The 14,521-nt window shown below is 35.4% G+C and overlaps 1 long non-coding RNA gene across 1 annotated transcript in view; it reads left to right on the top strand.

Moving 5' to 3' along the window:
• Positions 1-1,798: 1,798 nt before the first annotated feature.
• Positions 1,799-14,521, top strand: part of LOC125392909 (uncharacterized) — a 30,813-nt gene continuing 18,090 nt past the window's right edge. Inside the window, exons 1-2 of the long non-coding RNA XR_014997715.2 lie at positions 1,799-1,883; positions 2,749-2,777. This is a non-coding gene — a long non-coding RNA (uncharacterized LOC125392909). The remainder of the gene's footprint in view (positions 1,884-2,748; positions 2,778-14,521) is intronic.

Genomic DNA, 14,521 nt, shown 5'->3' with positions numbered 1-14,521 from the left:
ACATGTACATCTCTGAAGATATTATTCCAACTATTTCCTATTTCCTATTTCTTTCACCCTTCAGCACATGTAGCAGCTAATTTTGGGTATTGTCCTGTGATGGTTGTTGTATCCAGTTGCCAAAGAGTCAAATGTCCTCAGAGATATTCTTGGAGGCCTCTGACAAATATAATATAGAAACATAGTACACTAGATCTAAAGAGCTGTTTAAATGATGTGAAAGGACATTTAACTGAATGCTTTTAAAACTGTTTCAGAAATTAAAGGATAAAGCAAACAGTGATAGAGTACACTGGTATAACACACCATACATTCCAGAAAGTTCAATTTAATTTTAAATTATTATACTTCATTTTTATTTCAACCATACTAAATTCAGACTGAATTGAGAGTAGATCTAAGTTACCTCTTGAAAATGTTGATATGGGGTAAGGACCATACTAATATTTGAGTATAAATACAAATGCTTAGAATGTAGCTAGCAGCAATACTGGCTTAGTAAAATGGTAGTGATAAGCTTTCTGTCAAGATCCATGACTCATTCACCCTGGGGGTTCACTAAGTAGTAGTTATGATTTCACTGTTGTTGAGCAGGCCTATGTCTAACTAGAAAGATGTTAATTACATCCAAGTTCCATGTGTCACTCTGCTCCTGTAGGAGTATCAAGACACGCTGTTCATTGTTATGGTTCATAGACATCATAGCTGGGCATAGTCTTCCCCACGAAAGAACATACAGATTGATTATCTAATACTAACTTGGTGCAGGAGAATTATCTGTATTCTGTCAATCATGTATTTTATTAAAATGCTGATTGGCCAGGCAGGAAGTATAGGCGGGAAAACCAGACAGGAAGTAGAGGTGATACAATGAGAACAGGAGAATTCTGGGAAGCAGGGGGGTTCCTCTGCCACTCCTGCCCAGATCACCGAAAAGGCAACATGTGAGCTGCCACGCTGAGAAAGGTACTGAGCCATGCAGCTAATATAGATAATGATAATGGATTAATATAAGTTACAAGGACTAATAAGAAGCCTGACCTAATGGGCCAATCAGCTTATGACCTTATGGAGTCCTGTGTGTGATTTTTATTGGGGCTTGCTGGCTGTGGGGTACTGGGCGGGAACAGATACCCCAACAAGCCGGCCCTCATGTTACACTAACTGATAATCCCTAAAAACGTACCTAGACATAACTTTATACAGTCTGAGCAGATTGTATTTAGGAACATATATGTATGTAACAACAACAAATGTAAAAAAGAGGCCATGAATAAGAAACAAAGCAGGGAGGAGCTGTACAAGGAAGTGTTTGGAGGAAAGAAAGGGAGTGGGGAAGTGACATAACTATAATATCAAAAATTAAAAGAAATAACAAGGCTATTTTTCTCAAAAGTGTTTATCAAAATTAAAATATTTGATTCGATCAAAGCAAAACATGTTGATAACCATCTTCTAATCTTAAACTCTGAAGCTCTGTCAGCATTCTTATAACTGGCACTGTTCTGCTGTTTTTAGATACCATACAATGCATCTGAAAACAATATTACCTACATTTTCACTGCATCTGAAAATTCTGATAGAAAGTTAAAACGAAGAAGATTGAAAGCACTCCATATTTGTCAAAGTGCTTTGAGGCAAATTAGTGAAAAACAAAGAGGATTGTTTTTTGTAAAAACAAAAAAACTGCATTTCTTTTTAAGGATTTGATATGTGTAAGCCATATTTAGAACCTTGGTGACTAATTTTCATATTTTGGCTGCCTTTGCTTTATTAGGAGAAGAAAGTCTAAATCTCAGAACTCCTAACTTGTCTCCCTGCCTTTATTGAATCCCTCAGTGAAAAGAATGGCTTGAGGTGCCTGTTTCTTCTGAGTGCAAGAGGTAAGTCTTTTGTTCATTTGTTTGTTTGTTTGTTAAGGTAGACATCAATTTCATAACTCAAGCATTCCATCTAGTGCAGAGTGTAAGTATTTACATTTTCTCATCTTCACATACGGAAGGACAGACATACATCTCTCTGGAAGTGTCTGGAGCCAAGTGAATACACAGAGTCAGGGATGCAGCCAGCCATGACAATGTCCAGATAGAGCGGTATGAGAAATGAATATTATGTGTGAAGTATCCTGATAAAGAATCAGCATCTATGAGGTTTGTCTGAAAAAATTCCCAAACTCGTTCTAACAAGAACTGTCTGTTCTACTTTACACTTAGCTTGTGAAGGTTTAAAATGAAAATTGAGGCTGTTTATTATTTTAGATTTTATTGCTGACAGAATTATAAGTTGGTTGCTATGCCAATATAGCATGTGGTGGCTGTTGAAATTGTTTGATGTGAGGGTTCTTAATTTTCTTAATAAACTTCTCTGCCTTGTGGGATAAGTTGGCTATTATTTATATTGTTCTTGGATGGTTAGAAACTTTGATATGATTCATCTGGAGAAGATCTTACTTTATAGAGATCCCCTAAGAAGAAAAAGAAAGACATGGAGCAAAATATAAGCCATTGAATTGAAGAAAAAGTAACTGCATATCTCAGAGAATAAGAAGAGGGAGAATGGATTACATGAAACCTTTTAAATCTCAGCTTTTCAAAGTATTAGTGATCGTACATGAGCCATTTGTCAAATGGGTAACATCCCAAGGACAAAAGTATGTCTATGTAGTTTTACTCCTAATGCTAGAGTTACCTATAATAAATGGGAGCCTTGAGCAGATCAATAGGAATAATTCTTTTGTACTTCCTTTAGGAGGACCCGAGTTTCACAAGAGAAGGTAGGTATGTGCCTGTTTTTTCTTTTTTAAAAGAATGGCCTTGTATTTATAAGGAAGGACAAAAATGATTGATGGATCCACAGATACCCATCAAAGGATCCAACTAACGAGAACAACTAGAAGGAGATGGCCTTGTCAAGTAGCCTTAGTTTTCCTTCACTGTAAATGGCATCAGGAATGTTTATTTGGGATATGTAAGGACTGTTGACCTTGTGATAGTGCAATGTCCTTTAAAATCTTATGGACATGTAAACTCATTTTTATTATTCAACTGTGTCAAAGTAATGTGTTTTCTTTATTTCTAGAGCTGAATTTAATTTTTGACTTGCCTCTGCCTTCCTGTTATGAACTCATTAAATGAACTCACTGTAGACTTCTCTCCTTTTCCAAACATCCCTAGATGAAATCAGCCTGGATCATGTCTTTGTGTCGGCCTGTCCCTCTACTCCCCCAGACCTGACCCAACCTTGGAGGTTCACAAGTCTTTACCCTGTCAAGGAAAGGACACATTATCCTAGTTGGTTTGAGCCCATGGTGATGGGAAGGGAGAGGTCTGTTTCTCATCCTTTTCTTCTTGGCAAAAACAGTAACCAAACTTGCCTGTTGGTACATATTTGGTTCCCCAGCAACACCTTGGCATTGCCTCTGAAGTTCCAGGCTCTTAGTAGGATAGTTGCAATATGAATGTTGTATATTTTTCTTAACTCAAAACAACAACAAAAAATTATTTTTCCTTAGGATTTGGAAAGTCAGCTGGAGTCATCCATCTACAGAGTTGTAATATGAGGTCCAGGATTGTTGGTGGTTTCTGTCCTGCCCGTTTCCCACAGCTGTTTAGCCCCAAAGAAATTTACACAGAGGTCTCCATAAATTAAAAACTGATTGGCCCATTAGCTCAGGCTTCTTATTAGGTCTTATAACTTATATTAACCCATTATTCTTATCTATGTTAGCCACATGGCTCTGTACCTTTATCAGCAGGGCAGGTCACATCTTGCTTCTTCTGTGATCTGGGCAGGACTGCAGAAAGAGCTTCCTTCTTGTTCTCATTACCACACCTCTACTTTCTGTCTGGTTTTCCCGCCTATACTTCCTGCCTGGCTACTGGCCAATCTGCATTTATTTAAAGTATAATTGACAGAATATAGAATTGTCCTGCACCACAGGGCAATCACACCTGCCTTCGGGGAAATAGGATCCAGAAGCAAACTGGAGTCTGCTCTGCTTGTGGTAGATGCCAAAACACCAGGAGACTGGAAACACATTGTCTCTGACCCACTCACAGACCTTCCCACATTTTACTACTAAACAAGTCAAAATCCATCTTAAGGACTGGGAAGATGGCTCTGAGTAAAGTGTTTACATTATAGACAGGAAGACCTGAGTTCATGTGCCAGAACATTAAAAAAATTCTGTGGGGTATTACCTAATGTAATCCCATTGCTGGAGATGTAGAAACAGGAAGATTCTTGGCTCTCTAGACAAATAGGCTGACCATAGAGCAATTTACAGGCCAATGAGAAAAACTGTCTTGAAATTAAATTGGCAGAATTCTTGAAGAAAGACTTAAAGCTGTCCTCTGGCATCTGCTCCACACACAAACATGGGCCACACACATAAAAACAAACAAACAAAAACTGAAATATTGTTGCAATGTCCACAGGGCTTCTTGAGAAATTTGGCAAGGGGTGTTAGGACAAGACAAACAATAAAATGTAATTAATCTCTGTCTATAAAACTCTTGAAATTCATATCCAAATATAAATAAAACCAAGGATCATATATATTACATGATACATCAATACACCATTTTTCTTAAAAATAAGATAGGTAGTAGATATTGGTAGGGCTCTTTGCCCAACAGTGATAGATATATACTCCACTAAGTATTCTAATCCAAACATTTTCAGACACATGGAGTGGTGGTGAAATACAAATTCACTATGTGTGTGTATCATTATGTGCTCAAACATGCACAGTGAGGTCTGTGTGTTTACAGGAAGAACCACCTCATTTGTCCTATGTGAGGCAATGGGTCTCTCTCTGAGTCTGAAGCATGTTAGTTTAGCTAGACTGTACATCAAGTTTTCTCCATCCCTAGTATGAGAATCATTAACCTACACAATTGCACAAAGCTTTTTAACTATGGGTTTTGAAGGTTGAACTCAAATCACCATGTTTATGTGGCAAGCACTTTATCTATTAAACTATACCGCCAGCCCATGGGTTCATATTGAAATTAATAATCAAAAAGAGCAGAGAGGGTTTTCACTGTAATATCATCTATCTGTCTTCCTCTGCTCACAGATTTTGTTCCAGGACTAGGAAATCAAATGTGGTTTCTTTCTTTCTTATATAGTATTTAATCTACACAATGCCTTTGTAACACTGTACAACACATCATAGTTCATAGCAGATTGTTCCTTTTTCAATTTCAACTTTAGTATTTAGAAAATTTCCTTCCATGATATTAATATATTTTGCTTGCATTTCTGCTTTTCAAAGTGTATGCATAAAACTATATTCAAGAGAAGAAGATAAGAATCATTTCTTATCCTTATAGTACCTAAAATCCTTCCACTAAGAAACTATACACACTTCACTTATTTGTATATTGTTATTCAATTTTTTAAATGTTTCTAAACTGTTAAAGTGTGTTGGAAACACTGGATATTCTACCATGATCAAGATAGTAGCACATATTTTTTCATTTTCTTAAATTAAATATTTTCTTCCAGTGATAGTAAGAATTTAAAAATGTATAACTATTACATACTTAAAATTAGGAAATTATCAAAATTAACTTCAGCTAGCATAAGAAATTTACTATTGAATTATTAAAATATCTGTTATAATTAAAGTATCATACAATATACAAAACAATGTACAATGTACGGAAGGGAGTTCCTTGTGTTCTTTTTTTCATTTTTATCAAGCTATACATTTTTGTCTTCTCCCTGCCATTCCTCCCCCTCCCCTTCTATCCTCTCCCATGACTCCCATGCTCCCAATTTACTCAGGAAATCTTGTCTTTTTCTCCTTCCTATGTAGATCCATGTACCACATTTTCTTAATCCATTCTTTGGTGGAGGGGCACTTAGGTTATTTTCAGGTTCTGGGTTTATGAATAATGCTGCTATGAATGTAATTGAGCACATGTCCTTGTGGTAAGATTGAGCATCATTTGGGTATATGCCCAAAGTGGTATTTCTGGGTCTTGAGATAGGTTGTTTCCTAACTTTCTGGGAAATCACCATTCTTGTTGCACCAGTGAGCATTGTATATGAAATACTGTGAGATATTAATAGGAGAATATGTTCAGGTTCTAGTAAATTTACCAAATAATATAAATACTCCTATTTACATAGCTTTTTTTAGTTCATTCATTATGCTTCACTCCCCAAAAAACAATTATAGGTGTTTAAGATCTTCTCAGTAATTATATTTGTAAATAATAATAATAATAATAATAATAATAATAATAATAATGCCACTTATATCCCATTTTAAAAGTACTTTTATTGAGAGTTTACCCTTGTGTTAGAGATCCCATTGTTAAGGAACATCCTAAATTTTTACTTGAAACAATATGATTTCCCATACTATGTGTTCATTATTTTTACTGTGCATAGGAAAGACATGGACGTCAAAACCCATGCAGCACTTAGTAGCCTCCAGTTCTAGGATCTGGGCTTTGCTTTCTGCTTCATCAGTAGTTGGCAGGGAACCAATTATGAAGGCATACATGAAAAAGACCAGTAATATAATCTCACTTCTCAAACTGTTTTGGTTTTTGTCAAGTAGAGTAGAAGCAACAATTACCAATAAAATCTTTTTAATGTCTTGTGAAGGACAGAAGACGTTATGGAGGTAGCCAGCAATGATAGGCAGTCAGTGTGTTTAATTTACACTATGAAAATTGTGTGAAGGATATTATGGACAACTTAAAGAGTTTTTTTTTCTTATGCTATAGAGTTGGCCACAGATCAACATATTTTTTTTTCAACCTCTAAGTGTTTGATCAAAATACATTTCCCTGAAAGGCATCAAGTTAACTCTTTGTAATTGTAGTGATTGACAGACAAAAATTCTTGTATCAGCCAAAAGCAGCAAATTTCAGAGAAGTATACATTTTTAAAGGACCAATAAAGCCAGTAGCAGATGTAGTTTCCTGATCAGCTTCTCTCATGCACTTTTATAAATCATGCCTCAAATGTTAGACCCATAGCTCTTGATTCTTACCCAATAAATGCATTTGTTACTAAAGTTCTCCATAAATAAAATTCATTGTCTAGATTTTCATGATGTGTTCCAAATTGTATAAAATATATTTCTAAATATTGTTGCAAAAACAAGCAATTGGTCTGGTTGTTATGATTCCAGAAACGAGGAGTAATGAGTTTTACATTTAAAAAAATGTAAAATTGTGGGAAAAATCTCAGAAAAGAGATTAGCTACAGAAACAATGATCTCCAAAGTCTAATTAGAAAATCTGAAATTCAAATAAACCTGAGAATGCACAAATGAATGTAACAATAATCAAACAAGTCCGATAAACCTAAAGTTAAAAGAATTAAAATGCAAACAAGTATTCACTGCAGGGAGAGTACTTGAATTTTGAGTCTAGGTAAGAAGATCTTATCAATGTTATTAAGATTCTAGATGTGATATGATAGAAAATGATGATCGTTCAGTTTATAATTATTGAGGTAAACTTGAGAGTAATATGTTATAATAAATCATAGAGCAGAATATTAAATAAAGTTTATCAGACAGAATTGAATCAATATACAAAAGTATTAACACTTTATAAATAAACAATAGAATCAAGATTATCCATAAACTATGTTTGGCTCTGAATTTTATACAAGAAGAAATGTTGCACCCCTAGAACATGAGTCAATGTCAATAGATCCTGAAATGATGTAAAAATATTGTCTTTAGTTATTAAGCAATTTGAAGTAGATATTACATTATTACGTGATGATGCAAGGAAAATTAGAGTCATAATTTCTGAGCAATTGGGTAGTCATGATGAAAAACCATAGTTTTCCAAGAGACAAAATAACAATGTGTGCAGTATCCAAAGCTGGCTGTTCTAAGAAACAGAATAAAGTACCATTTAAATTTAATGTAAATACAATATGAAATTCCATTTTCAGTCCATACTGATGTAAACTAGGGACATGATTGATTAAACTGGTACATGGAAACAAAGTACCAAATATGTGCAAAGTATTTAAAAATAAAAGGTTTAGAAACTTGCAGAAGGAATGGTGGGTTGCGTCCCACCACCCGACTCCCAGGTAGCTTTACCCGAAATGATTACATAAAAACTGTATTTTTTTAGGCACTGCCTGGCCTAATGACTCCAGCCCCTTATTGGCTAACTTTCATATATTGATTTAACCCATTTCTAATAATCTGTATATCATCATGAGGTCATGGCTTATCGGGAGGATCCTAACCTGCGTCTGTCTCAGAGAGGAGAGCCATGGTGTCTGACTCATTGCCTTCTTCCTCCCAGCATTCTATTCTGTTTATTCTGCCTACCTAATTTTCTGTCCTATCAAAGGGCCAAGGCAGTTTCTTTATTAACCAATGAAAGTAACACATAGAGAGATGACCCTCCTCCATCATAAACTGAATGCAAAGGGTTGGGGACAGAGTGTAGGAGCCACTTAAAGACCCCTTCCAAATAATACAGACAGAATTAAATCAATATACAAAATAGTAACATTTTATAAGTAAACAATGGAATCAAGATTATCCATAACTTCATGTTTTTAGCAATTGGATAATATTCATATATATGTGTGTGTGTTTGTATATATATATATATATATACATACATCAAACTTTAATTGTGCATTCATTCATTGATGGGTATTCAGACTATCTCCAATTTCTGACTATGAGCATGTTTAGCAAATATTACTGCTTAAGATGTAGAGTCCTGGGATATATGTCCAAAAATGTATAGCTATACCTTCTAGTAAATAAGCTTTCAGGAACTTCCACACTGATTTCCATAGGGACTATATCACTTTACACTCATACCCACATTGAATAGGTTTTCCCCTTACCCTGCATCATCATCACCATGCTATTATTTATTTAATTGATATTGGTCATTCTGACTTGGATAAGAATAAATCTCAAAGTAGTTTTAATTTGCATTTTCCTGCTGGCTAAGAATGCTAAACATTTTTCAATTATTTCTTTGTTTTTTGTATTTTTTTTTATTAAATTATAAAAGTTTCCATTTCAGCCCCTCCTCCCAACACCCTCCCACTGCCCCCACTCCCTCTCCTCCTCCCTCTCCATCCCCTAGAGCAGTCAGGGTTTCCTGCCCTGTGGGAAGTTCAAGTTCCTCCCCCCTCCCTCCAGGTCCAAGGAGGGTGAGAGTCCAAACAGACTGGAGCGCCAAAATCCAGTATATGCAGAGGAAGCAAGTCCCAGTGTCATTGTCAATGGCTTTTCAAAAAGGCTCTGGGCCAGCCACATTCAGAGAATCTGGTTGGATCACGTTCTCGTTCAGTCCCAGCAAACTTCTTCACAGACCTTGAGAGAACAATAATCAAGTTTATATGGCAAAACAAAAAACCCAGGATAGCCAAAACAATCTTATACAATAAAGGAACCTCTGGAGGCATTACCATCCCTGACTTCAAACTCTTCTACAGAGCAACAGTATTGAAAACAGTTTGGTATTGGCATAACAACAGAGAAGTCGACCTATGGAATCGAATAGAAGACCCGGGTATTAACCCACAAACTTATGAACACCTGATTTTTGACAAGGGAGCTAAAGCTATACAATGGAAGAAGGATAGCATCTTTAACAAATGGTGCTGGCATAACTGGATGTCAACCTGTAGAAGAATGAAAATAGATCCATATCTATCACCATGCACAAAATCAGGTCCAAATGGATAAAAGACATCAACATTAATCCGACCACTTTGAACCTGATAGAAGAGAAAGTGGGAAGTAGTCTACAAGATATAGGCACAGGAGACCACTTCCTAAGCAGAACCTCAATTATTTCTTAGACATTTCCATGACATCTTTTGAAAACTCTATACTTAGCTCTATAATAGTTTATAATTGGGTTATTTGTTTTCTTGGTGCTCAGTTCTTTTCGTTGTTTGCATATTTCTATAAATTAATCATCTATTAGGTACATGATTGGTGAGCAGTTTTCTCATTTTGTAGACTATCGTTTTGTTCCCAGAATGTCAAGCAGCTGTCAAGGTTATTTGTTACCCTCCATAGTCTGATGACTCCAGCTGAAGTGTCTGGTGTCTCAATACACAATAAGGTCCTACTGTCAATTTCTGGGGTGGGGCACGGGGTCATAGGAGTATTGGTGTTATTGTGGAAAAGGGTTGTTGTTTCAGGTAAGGAGTGTACCTATGCATATGATGAAAACTGATGAAAGGTTCCCTTTCTCATTATTAAAGATAATTTACGAAACAACATTTTATATACTTAAGGTATATTGAGCCTGTTGAGCTTTGAACAATGTGTTCATCAAAATGGCTTATTATTAGTATCCTACTGTCCTAAAGTACTTAGTCCCATGCCTTACCTATGCATATAGAAGGCTTAAGAAAATATATAGAGCTAGGAGAAAACAAATGAACTAATATTATTCTTATTTATTATCATCATTTATTTTTATTATATTTCTATTTTATTATTTTTTACAATTTCTTTATTCTGGATTCAAAGCATCAGTGCTATTTCTTTTCCACCTTATTATTTATGTGTATGACTAGAAGGCATGTTTCAAATATTTATTTTACAAGAGCAAGTTTTATGTATTTTCTTTGAAATCAGCATAACTGTCTTATATTCAGTTAAGCCAATATCCTTGAATTTAACAAAAACTTGTCAGAATGTGCACTTAAGAATTTAGCATTTAATAATATTATAAATTTTCTTCTGGCATTAATTCTACTTTTGATATGTTATAATAAATAAAATTTGTGTTATTTTCCATTAAATTACATAAAGCAAGTAAATTATAAGTGTGAACAGAGAATTGCAGAACTTTAAGTTATCTTTATGTTTGCATGTCTTAATTTTAGACAATAGTGTTGACTATAGCTTCCCATGGGTCTCCAAAATACAATAACAGAGAAAAATAATCTTTTCTTGATTAGAGGTATATTTGTTAAGTCACTATAAGGCTTCTCTGTTATTTTGAAAGTTTTAACTTAGAAGTGTTCACATGAAAAGAATTGAATTCTCCTTTAAATTTTACTATTTGAAACACTATTATCAACAGATATGAAACTATGTAGCATAGGTTTAAATGTTCCTTCACATGAAAACCTTAAGCTTTGAAGAAAATCATCTTTCCTCGTAGGTCTGCTGTAAAGATACATTCTCTTATAAATTTTTCACCATCTCCAGTTACTGAAAGATATCCTTTGTCCTTTTTTCGCTAAAATTTGTGTTCTCGATTCTTTTAAGTGATTTTCTTTTCCATTTTTATAATGTCCTTGTCATTCTTTTTATCAGTTTTCAAGAGTTATTTTTTAATTTTTTACAAACAATATATTTTGAGGTAGGAATAATTTGAGGAGGGGCTTCATGTCATTTATTTTTCTCTGATCGTATTTAAAGGTATTTTTTTCTGATTGTATTTAAAGTTTTTTATTTTATTTTGTCTTTTTAAATTGTTTTTATTGAGTTATATTTTTTCTTGGTTCCCTTACTTTCATTCCACTCTCATTCTTCTATCTCCCATGGTCCCCATGCTCCCAATTTACTAAGGAAATCTTGCCCTTTTTCTATATCCCATGTAGATTAGATTCATGCATGTCTCTCTTAGGTCCTCTCTGATGTCTACATTTCTGGGATTGAGAACTGTAGAATGTTTTTTCTTTGCTTTATGTCTAAAAACCACTTGAGAGTGAGTACAAATATTGTCTTTCAGGGTTTGGGTTATCTCATTCAATATGATATTTTCTAGATCCATCCATTTGATCACAAATTTGAAGATGTCATTTTTTCCTGCTGTGTCATACTCCATTGTATAAATGTACTACATTTTCCTTATCAGTTCTTACGTAAAGGCCATTTAGGTTGTTTCCAGGTACTAGCTATGACAAATAATGCTGCTATGAACATAGTTGAGCATATGTCCTTCAGGTATGATTGAAAATCCTTTGGGTATATACACAAAAATGGTGTTTCTGGGTCTTGTGGTAGATTGTTTACTAATTTTCTGAGTAATGACTGTACTGATATCCAAAAAGCTGGACCAGTTTGCACTTCCACCAGCAATGCAGGAGGGTTCCCTTTACCCCACAATCTCTCCAGTGTAAGTTTTCATCAGTGTTTTTGATCTTGGCTATTCTTATAGGTGTAAGATGGAATCTCAGAGTTGTTTTGACTTGCATTTCTCTAATGGTTAAGAATCTTGAATATTTTCTTAAGTATTTCTCAGCCCTTTTAGATTCCTCTGCTGAGAGTCTAGGTCTGTACCCCATTTTTATTGAATTATTTGTTCTTTTGATGATCAATTTCTTGACTTCTTTGTATATTTTGGAGATCAGTTCTCTGTCTGATGTGGCATTGGTGAAGATCTTTTCCCATTCTGTAGACGGCTGTTTTGCCTTGTTGAATGTGTCCTTTACTTTATAGAAGCTTCTCTGTTTTATGAGGTCCCATTTATTAATGTTTTCTCTCAGTGTCTGTTCAACTGGGGTTATATTTAGGAAGTGGCTCCTATGCCAATGAGTTCAAGTGTATTTCCCAGTATCTCTTCTATGAGGTTCAGAGTGGTTGTTTTTTTGTTGAGGTTTTTGATCCATTTGGACTCGAGTTTTGTGCATGGCAATAGATATGGGTCTATTTTTATTCTTCTATGTGTTGATATCCAGCTATGTCAGCACAACTTGTTAAATATGCTTTCTTTTTCCCATTTGATATTTTTTTGCTTCTTTGTCAAAAATCAGGTGTTCATAGGTCAGGTGGGACAATTGTCTGTATTCTGTCAATTATATTTCAAATAAATGCAGATTGGCCAGTAGCCAGGCAGGAAGTATAGGTGGGAAAGGCAAACAAGAAGTAGAGGGGGGTCAATGAGAGCAGGAGAGTAATGAGAAAAAGGAAGTCCATTTTTTTGGCAGTCCTGGCCCAGTCACAGAAGAAGCAAGATGTGACTACCTCGGTGAAAAAGGTATCAAGCCATGTGGCTAACATAGACAAGAATAATGGGTTAATATACATTATAAGAGTTAATAAAAAGCCTGAGATAGTGGGCCAACCAGTTTATAGTTAATGTAGATCTCTGTGTGATTTCTTTGGGACTTAACAATTGCAGGAAATGGGCAGGATAGAAAACTCAGAGAACAGAATGGCATCCAACGTGGGGCAACTGCATCCACACAAAACCTGAGAGAACTTGGAAAGTAATTCTAGACAGAAAAGAATAGAGTAAAGAGTAAAGCATGGCTTATTGATAGCAGCATTTTCTCTGGTGGGTTCTGTTTGCTAGAGACAAATGCATCTCATTTAAGAGAAGCTTCCTGACTCAGTTTTAGCTGCAAAACCTTGCAACTCTTTTAAAAGGCCCTGCCACAAAACACTTAAAAGGTGTTGATGAAAAATTGATGGCATGCTTTTTGGTTTTCAGCCATAGAAGGAAAAAAGCCATGGCATTTTAAAATGCCAGCTTCCTGCCAGCACAAACTCTGATTCTTTTAGGAAGGCAGTCCAGCTACAGAACATTTGAGTGTGGTTTGTGAGCAGGCTGATGCAGCTTGCTTGCTGGCAGGGACCTTGAAACACCATAGAGTTGTGGCAATAAACATGGCTATAGCTGGTACCTCTGCCATGAGGAGGCTGGAATCTCAGAAAGCTAAAGAATGGGTTGGATCCAGCCATCAAAGCCATGACTTTAATCCTCTTCATATTGCTTAGCAAATTAAAGACTCATGTGGTCAGAAAAAAAGAGAGATACAGTAAAGAGAGATTCAAAGACAAAGAAATCCTCTAAATGGATTAAAATATATGCCTGTGTGTTAAAAATATATGCCTGCTTGGGAGAGGAGAAAAAAGGTTAAAGTCCTTAAAATAAAAACAGAAAGAGAGGAGTTGAGTGTGGTGGTCCATACCTTTAATTACAACACTTGGGAGACAGAAGCAGGCAGACCTCTGTGAATTTAAGGTGTTGTGACACAAGCCTGTAATCCCAACACTTGGGAGGCAGAAGCCAACAGACATCTGTGAGTTCAAGGTGTGGTGGCACATACCTTTTAATCCCAGCACTTGGGAGGCAGAGGCAGGTAGATCTCTGTGAGTTCAAGGAGAACCTAATCTACAGAAAAAATTCCACAACAGCCAAATATACACAGAGAACCTGTCTCAAAAAGCCAAAACTAAAAGTAAAAATAAAAAAATTAGAGTTAAAATAAAGCCACATAAAGATGAAAAATACATAGTGAATATGAATAATGCATGTTATTATGCTCTCTTTATTTTTTTTAAATGCTGAGAAAGGAGCAACAGCTGCTGAAAGATGTTTGTTTATAAATGCTGTTGAATTAATCCAAAATAGATATTTTGAAAATACCTTGACTTCAAAATTGAAGTCAAGGGTATGTTACTTTGGAGAAGAGGTTTTGTTTTTATTTCCAGAGAAAATGAGAGGCTACAGACTCATTGTGAGTTAAGAAAAATCAGGTTTGATCAAGGAAGATCACCTGAGAAATCTCTGGTAGGAACAGA

Source organism: Myodes glareolus, chromosome 2 (genome assembly GCF_982192425.1).
Source record: "Myodes glareolus chromosome 2, mMyoGla1.1, whole genome shotgun sequence".
In the NCBI taxonomy this organism is placed as follows: domain Eukaryota; kingdom Metazoa; phylum Chordata; class Mammalia; order Rodentia; family Cricetidae; genus Myodes; species Myodes glareolus.
Note: the sequence above shows the minus strand (reverse complement) of the source record. Positions and strands in the feature narration are given on the sequence as shown.